At 35.9% G+C, this 7,500-nt stretch overlaps 1 pseudogene; it reads left to right on the forward strand.

Moving 5' to 3' along the window:
* The first annotated feature begins 3,517 nt into the window (after positions 1-3,517).
* The window catches only part of LOC105035848 (long chain base biosynthesis protein 1b-like), a 5,893-nt pseudogene continuing 1,910 nt past the window's right edge, over positions 3,518-7,500 (forward strand).

Below are 7,500 nucleotides of genomic sequence, written 5' to 3' on the forward strand. Positions count from 1 at the left end.
TGCAATCATTATTGCACCGGACCCCGTTGCCTATTTAAACCCGCCCCTCTCCTTCAGGGGTTTCACTTTGCCTGAGATTTTTTTCGGTCCCCTTCTTCTTCTCCGAGAGCTTCGTCTTCCTCCAGCGTGTCCCTCTCGGTTTTAGGCACTCTTCGGGTCGACCCCCATCACCCTTGCTGCCTTCCTGCATCTCTCGGACCAGCCTAGGTTAGTTCTGGAACCCCTCTCTTTCTTGTTCTTCTTCCATTTTTTCTCCTTCGCATTACGCCCGTTCGATTTCTCCGCGAGTGCCTTGTTTCTTATTTTTTTCAATTTTTTCAAAATTTTTTAGGATTTTTGCTTGATTCATAATGTCCTCCAGCACTTCCTCCTCTAGCAGTTCTAGAAGTTCGTCCGTCTCAGTCCCACAAAATCCTAGTTCTGTAGATGAACCTCGTCCGATCTTTGTACCATACACCATTCCTAGCTCTCTGACTTCGGACGAACTCTCGCTGATCAGGATTCAGTACGAGGTTCCTCCGGAGTACGAGCTTGAGCTTTCCAGGCCAACTGATCGGGCTAGTGCCCCTCCCCCTGGTCGCTTTTGCTTATACCAGGAAGCTTTCCGCGCCGGACTTCGACTTCCACTTCTACCTTTTGTTGTTGCTCTTTTTCGCTTTTTAAATATTTCTCTAGTTTTTGTAGCGCCGATCTCCTTTAGGTTTCTGATAGGATTTTTTTTCCTCTATCGTTTAGCCGAAGTCCGGCCAACCCTTTCTTTGTTTAGAAATTTCTATACCTTTAAGTGTCACCCTTCGATGAAGGACTGGTGGTACTTCTCCTCCCAGTTCGGTAGAAAGGGGTTGCTGAAAGGTGCCCCCTCTTCTATCCACAACTGGAAGGAGGGGTACTTCTACGTCCGATGCCCGATGTTGGAGCTGGGGTTGCCCCCCTGGGGCTCCCTAAGAGACTCCGTCCGTCGAGCTTCTAGCCTGAGGAGGGACGACCTTGAAGCCTCTAATAAACTTAAGGCTTATCCAGCTCCTCTCCTCTCCGACCTCCTGAAGGAGCAACTCTTATTTAACGTCGGCCTGAACCCTCTCAACCCTATCGGTATTATAATAATATAATATAATATATATTAATATTTATAATATAGTATAATTTATTATTATATATAATAATATAATATAATATATATTATAATAATATATAACAATAAAATAAAATAATATATTATTATTTTATACTATAATAATATAACAATATAATGTACTATTATAATATATGATTATATATTATAATGATATAATATATAATAATAAAATATATTAGTTATATAATATATTATAATAATATAATATATTCTTATATATTAATATAGTATAATATAATGTAATATATTATATTATTATATATTATAATAATATAATATAATATATAATAATATTTATATAATAAAGAGTATTATGGGAGTTATAGATAGACTATAGCAACTTATCCAGAAAAATAGTAATACAAAAGAACATGCATAACAAAATTTTAAATTATTTTTTAATATATAAAAAATATAAATAAATTATTTTTTTGTTTAAATATTTTTTAAAAAATATTTATCTAAAAAAATATAATTTTTTAAGTAAATTTTTACATGCAAAAGGATGGATCTTAAAGGGTGCAACATAGAATACTTTTCTATGTGTATTGGTGTAGTCTTTAGAAGTTATACGTATTTATAGAAAAGATAATAGCAGTGCAGACCAAATGACATACGTGGCCTAATATTTCCATTAATTTTTAAATATTTTATTCTAAACTGATTGTATTTATTCCAAACTGATTTAATAAATCTGGTTTATCAAAAAAATGTCTGGTGCTTATGAGAGCAAGGCAAGACAGAAGAGGTGGTTAATTATGAGCAGATGTGGAGACAGTGTGGAACTCGCTAAATGTTTGAGTGGCATCGCATTGTATCTTTCATGCCAAAGAAGGATTCACCTAACTTCATGCGAAACCACCATTGGATTATCCACCACACAGCTCTCAAAGCATGAGCTGCCGGTGATCCAATGGTGGGTTCGCTGGAAGGAATGCAAATCCCATCCATGATGGCAAATTTTTTTTTGCACCGTAGGTAGTGCAGAAAATCCGACCCATTTTACTCGATTGGTCTGCATAATCATTATTTTTAAAATATATTTAATATCTATAATTTTATTTTTTTATTAAAATTTTAAATAATAAAAATATATTTCATCTTTAAAAAAAATTATGACATCCTATGTCAAATTATATTTTTCTACACGCAGGATGTTATAATATAGAAGAGGTATATTTGTCCAACCACTTTCTAACGTGTATTTAATGCTGTAGTTTCATTTTTCATTTAAAAATTTTGAATGATGAAAATACTCCTGTTCTTTAAAAAAATTATGATATTCTGTGACATATTATGATATTTTGCATCAAATTATAACATCATGCATGTAAGATTAGACATAAGATATCATAATTTTGTTTTCAAAGATCAAAGATATTTTCATCGTTTAAAATTTTAAATGAAAAAATAAAATTATAAATATTAAATATATATTAAAAAATGATAACTATGTGGATTAATCATGATGTGTTACTGTGCATAAAGAATTCCCCCACCAAGATACATGTTTGAGGTGGGGAGGTTGTGGTGAGTAGCGATCTCAGTGGCCTTGGTCCGCCCAAGACGACCTAAGGCCGGGCCTGGAAGAAGAACCAGGCCTAGGGGTAGGTAGGAGACTATCGAGTGAGGTCCAGGCCTATGAGATCAGTGCGGCCAACGGTTCGGGCCCAAGACTAGGCTTGGGTCCAGGCCTGGCCTCATTTGAACTTACCGACGGCGGGTTCGTTTGATATGACGACCTGGCTTAACAGTTAACCCCTTTGCATTCTTCTTCTACCTCCCCAAAAAAAAAACCCTTTGCTAATTTTTTTCTTTATTTTCTTTTATTTTGTTTATATGTTACCGGAACTCAGCAATATCCAGAAAATCATTGACCACTTGAATGAAAAATACTGAGCATTAAACCGCCCCCTCCCTTCCCATGGATTCCGTTTGAGTGTCTCTATTTGTCCTAGTTTAGTACAGATCGCAGAGGACAAATCCCAATCGATTCAGTGAGGGCTAGGATTTTTTTAAGTGAGCACATTCCCCCTCTTTCCGCCTTTAGTTTTGGAATTTCAATGCATGTATTAGCCGGATTCCTTTGGTTTTTTTTTTTTTTCGCCCCATGCAGTTGATGAATTTTTGGGTTTTGTGTCTTCTTAACGCGTCGTCCTTGCTCTCGAATCATTTGGTATTGAAAGGTAGCTAGATTTGTGTAAGATTCTCAGAGAATAAAAAGATGCTGCCTTTTTTTCGGTTGTAATGTGGAACTCTCTTCTGTAATAATGGATGTGGTTGGTCTATTGATACCTTTCCTAGTAATTTGGTTTCCGCCCACTTGCATAAAATGGGGAACAGTTGGGTATATTCGAGTTCATTGGAGTAGGAGTGACAAGAATGGCTTCAGCTGTTATGATTGGTAACTTACGGCAACGGCACTAGATTGGACGTGGCGGCATTTGATGTTCTGTTGGCCAAGGTAGGTTTTTTCAGCGTCCATATTGATGGTGGGTTCTATAGTTTCTCAGATGATAAAGAAATTTGACTTTCTTGTAATGGATAATTATCCTAAGATGGGAAGAAGTCGTTCTGAACTGAGTTTATGTTGCTGTTTTTGTGATTGAAGGGCACCTGGTTGTTGAAGTCCTCCTGTGTGCAGTCTTATTGTTCCAGCTTATACGAAAGAGATACAAGGTCCTGGAGTAGCCGCTGACTGAGAAGATATGTTATTACTTTGGTGACTGTAAATTAATCAGATTGATGTATGCTCTTGGTTCCCTTGGGTTTCTATCTAGAATATATCACTCTCTACTGTTAAAAAGTGGCTTCTGATTGACCCCTTTGATGATGAATTTGATATTATAATGAATTTTGAATGTATCACAAACTACAGGAAATAGATGAACTTTGTGATGAATGGGTTCCAATCTCTTCATCCACTAATCACAAAGGAAATGATAGCTCAACATCCTACTTTGGAGAGGTGAATAAATTTGCCTCTTTGAGATTTAATACTATTCTCACACCACACCTTTTGAATCATTGAAATGTCCACTGCATTATGCCTTTATATCAATTCGCGTATGGTTTCAAATTTTAGAACATTGGTTGTTGGATGAAGATTTCTTTCTTGAGTCCATATCATGGATCATATTGCAATCTTCACAGTTCTAACTTAATCTTAGTGGAAAATAATGAAACGGTATCAATCAAAGCCATCTCAGACTGTTTCCCTCAGTTGTCCTTGGTGGGTGCTGCACTGAACAATAAAATGACTTGTGGAAATAAGCAAGCAGAAAAGATATGATGCTATATTGTTGTTGAATCTGTGTACCAGATGCATATGGTGATTCCGTTATTCTTCTGGTGAATTAATCAAGCCTTCTTATTGTTTAGACTGTGCACCATTCTGAGCCAAGAAGTTGTTAAACATGCACAATTCACTTAATTTACTTGAAATTCCATCATCGTTAGTTGTGGTAATCACTGGGATATTAATTATTTGTGTAAAAGAAAGTGCAAATTGTAGTCTAATGAAGTTCATCCTTGTTGCCAAGTAAATCAGTAAAAGGTGTTTTTATGTGTGAAAAATTCAAAAAGCTGTGATCAATGTTAAATATTTGTAATGAATAATAAGTACAGAGTGTGCACTTAAACAAAGATCTGAATTAGATAAATATCACCGGAAAATGTCTCTCCATTGTTTTCATATCCATTGTTGAGATATTGCATTTATTTTATACAGAAGGGGACATGAAGGTTGTGAGCTGTCTGTGTAGGTTGTATGCCCCGTAAATGTCTTTTTAGGTTGTATGCCCCGTAAATGTCTTTTTTTAGGCACTGTCATGGATATCAAGGCTGATGTAATGGGCTGGCAAGTTGATTCTTGACACTCGACTTTAGTGGCTGGCTAAGCCTTTTTGCCTTGTCAGTGGCATTAGAATTTTCTTCGCATGCCATTGTATACTCATACTTCACAGTATATGTTTTTCACCTCTTTTTTTAATAGCAATTATATAAGAAATAAAGTTGTTGGTTATTTATCTATCAGAATATACAAGTCTTTAGAACCTGTCCATGTTTTCAGATGTTCTCAACATCCACCTCAACTGAGAAATAATTGTTATTCATCACAAATTTGAGCAACAAACTGAAAAGATATAAGTTCTTTCCTGCCAGCTTGAGGTTTTTTTTCGCTTAGCGGGTGTATCATTGTTTTCTTTGCTTATTCTCTTCCTAAATATGGATTTCTCTTTTCAGTTAAAACATTAGTTGATGCACACTAATCATGATATTTACTTTAAAATAGGGATTTTATGGTTTGTGGAATTTGATACATTAATGTCCACTTCCATTCACCTTACAAGTGGAAATTCTAGTGCTTGACTAGACTGAATTGCCGCAGTCAGAGGCTGTATGGTTACCCCTTCTATCTTGTAACTTAATAAAGAGGGTGTAAAGAATTTTTAGTTTAGCATTCTGTCCATTTTCCTGTCATAAGTTCCAAGTCTCGACAATTTATTCATTGATAATAAATTTTTTGCTAGTTAGAATCCCTTTTCTTGCTTCACTGATAATGTTGTACTTATGAATTACTTCAGAATACTGGTCGGGTGGCACCCTTGGATGAGATTGTCAAACTGAAAGAGACATACCACTTCCAGCTTGTGTTGGATGAAATCCATTCTTTTGATGTGCTTGGATGATCTGGGAGAGGTCTTGCTGAATATTTGTGGGGTTCCGGTAGGTCTTAGGATTCAACCCTATCTGTCTTGCTTCTTTCCTATCCATTTCTTTGCATTCTGAATCTGGCTCATCAATGCAGATTGAGAAAATTGATAAAATAACTGCTGGGGAATGCCTTGGCAAATGATGGAGGCTTTTGCACTCGAAGTGTCAGAGTTGTTGATCACCAAGTGTGAACATCAGTTATTGGAAGCTAATCTGGAGTGATTTTGGGGCTTTGAACTTCTGCTATACACTATCATGTAGGCATATCTCTAATCCTGATTTTTGTTCTTGCAGCATCTCAGTAGCTCTGGTTATGTATTTTCTGCATCTTTACCTCTCTATCTTGCAAGTGCAGCAATTACTACAGTTGATTACTTGGAGGAGAATCCATCTGTCCTTCAAACACTGAGAAACAATCTCTCTTTATTACAGAAAGGTGTGTTCTGTAAAAAGCAGTTGGACAGGATACTGAGTTCTATAAGTGCTACCTCTGGTTTATCTTTTGGAGAATCATATGAACATACTATTGCAACTGTCCCATATTGTCTGGTGATTGGTTCTTCTTGTACTAAAATTTACTTTCTTTAATACAGTCTGATATTGACCAAAATGGGTTTTAGTACTTTCGTATTACAAGGTAAGAAATGTACATTGCACTCATTGATGAAACTACATCATAAGCTTACAAAAAGATATTTATTGAAAATGCTCAAGTATCAAAAAATCTATGTTCTTGATCCGTTCAACACTCAATCAAGAGTTCAAGGTAGAAGTTGATTTCTTGGATGTAATCCCATGCTGTGTGTAAAGGTGGACCAACTAATCATTTGCTGGATACCAAACCCATTGGAGGCTTACTAAGGGATAAGAGTTTGTAATACAAACATGTAAGGTAACAAAGCAATCGAGGCATTCTCTTCTTTACTCAACTCTTCACAGCACTGTAATTCCTTCTTTTCATGGATTTGGATATTGTGTACATAGAATTCAACATAGATTTGGATATTGCTCTATATGGTGGGACAAGGTTTCAAGTACCAGCCCATTCCAGGCCTCTGCCAGCACCTAGCACAAGTTAGCAGAAGACCTATCAAGTTTAGTCTTAATTAAAAAAAGGGACATCTTGACCCTTTTTTTTCTCTTTCTTGTTTTTTCACCTCTTTTGTCACTGCATTCCCCATGACACCAACACTTAAGCAATCAGCTAACTAGTTTCTTCAAGGAAGATGCTTATAGACATTGCTTACCTTTCATTATGAACTAATTAGTTGAATGAAATTAGGCTTCCTCATTATCATATGGCTGACAAACTTGCAACCTGATTCCCTGATTGATGCAAACATTGTAAATTGAGGGCAGAATATTGTAATAGAAATAAATCTATTTACAAATTTACTTTATCATCCACGAAGTAATAGCCTGGTAAATGCATGCTTTATATCAGGGAATTATTGCTGTTCATTATTGTTGTTTGATCACTCATGAAAATGCTATTGGACTTTCCAGTCTGATCATACTACAAGATTCTGATAGTTATTTGGATCTAAGAATGGTAAACTAAATAATTATAATATGAAGAATCACCTTCTGTTTTGTATGTGATGTATGCTGAACAAAAAGCTTTCCTTGCGGGACTTCAAAGTATGACC

The sequence above is a fragment of the Elaeis guineensis genome, chromosome 4, assembly GCF_000442705.2.
Source record: "Elaeis guineensis isolate ETL-2024a chromosome 4, EG11, whole genome shotgun sequence".
In the NCBI taxonomy this organism is placed as follows: Eukaryota; Viridiplantae; Streptophyta; class Magnoliopsida; order Arecales; family Arecaceae; genus Elaeis; species Elaeis guineensis.